We start from the raw sequence: 1,032 nt of genomic DNA on the forward strand, positions 1-1,032 counted from the left end.
TAAAACAAATTTAAGAGATTTTTAATAGAAACTAGTGAACCCGCATGGCGTTAAAACGCCCAAAATTGAATTTCAAAAATCTAAAAAATATTCCAAATGTTAATCAGACTTATAAGCGATCCGAGTGCCATACTTCGTCTCAATGCCGTGAAGACGTTTCTATGCCGAAGAAAAAGTTCCAACTTCAAAAAATAAAAACTTAATCCATATATACAGCCCACGAACTTTATTACATCTCTCATACTTGTAATTCCCTCTCGTATATTATACGTATATACTTAGTTAGGTCAGTATGACTTTTCGAAAAGCTGGCAAGGCTAATGATTAATAAATTAAAATTTACGAATAAAGAGTAAATAATGTTTTTTTTTTTTAATTCTATGCGATTAGCAAATATGTTGACATTATTGTCTTTACATGAAGCATTGAACTCACCCATTACCCTAATAACTGGTTGATTTAGAGCATATTTGGTTTTACAAATAAACAATCGCAAACAAATCATGTTGGCGAAGCATTCTCATTGGAGTATTGTGTTTAATGAGATCTAAAACGGCAGTGCAGTCAATTGCTCCACTCAAAACTGATTAATTAAATTGAATTTTAAATTTTTAACCATGTGGCAACACTGTAAATATAGTTCAGAAAAAAGCCTTGTTTAACTCCTGTCTACTGATGCCAATAATTTATAAATTTATTTAGCTTATTAAATAATTTGAATTTCGCTTTTTAAACAGGTGGCATCCCTCTTTATACACCTCAAAAATATAACTCTTTTGTTTGTTATATTTCAATTTTTCGTTGTGTATAGGTTAACTGAATTCGACTTTTGAAAGAAACAAACTTTTCGTCTAGCGCCCACATTGTGATACATATGTAGCTGTCCATCACCTAATTCCCTTAATTAAATTTGATTTAATTTTTTAAACAGGTGGCACCCGGTGCAGTTAAGAAACAAAGCTTTTTAAGCCCATTTCGATTGATACCAATTTCGTTATAATTGGTTTAACTTTTTAAATAATTTCAACTTAA

The 1,032-nt window shown here is 30.4% G+C and overlaps 2 protein-coding genes across 3 annotated transcripts in view; one reads left to right on the plus strand and one right to left on the minus strand.

Moving 5' to 3' along the window:
• The window catches only part of LOC118748503 (synaptic vesicle glycoprotein 2B), a 61,097-nt gene that overhangs the window by 39,028 nt on the left and 21,037 nt on the right, over positions 1 to 1,032 (plus strand). The gene's annotated exons all lie outside the window — the stretch shown is intronic.
• The window catches only part of LOC118748504 (E3 ubiquitin-protein ligase ariadne-1), a 38,365-nt gene that overhangs the window by 1,057 nt on the left and 36,276 nt on the right, over positions 1 to 1,032 (minus strand). The window lies entirely within an intron of this gene.

Source organism: Rhagoletis pomonella, unplaced genomic scaffold, assembly GCF_013731165.1.
Source record: "Rhagoletis pomonella isolate Grant_MI unplaced genomic scaffold, Rhpom_1.0 Rhpom_scaffold_00013, whole genome shotgun sequence".
NCBI lineage: Eukaryota > Metazoa > Arthropoda > Insecta > Diptera > Tephritidae > Rhagoletis > Rhagoletis pomonella.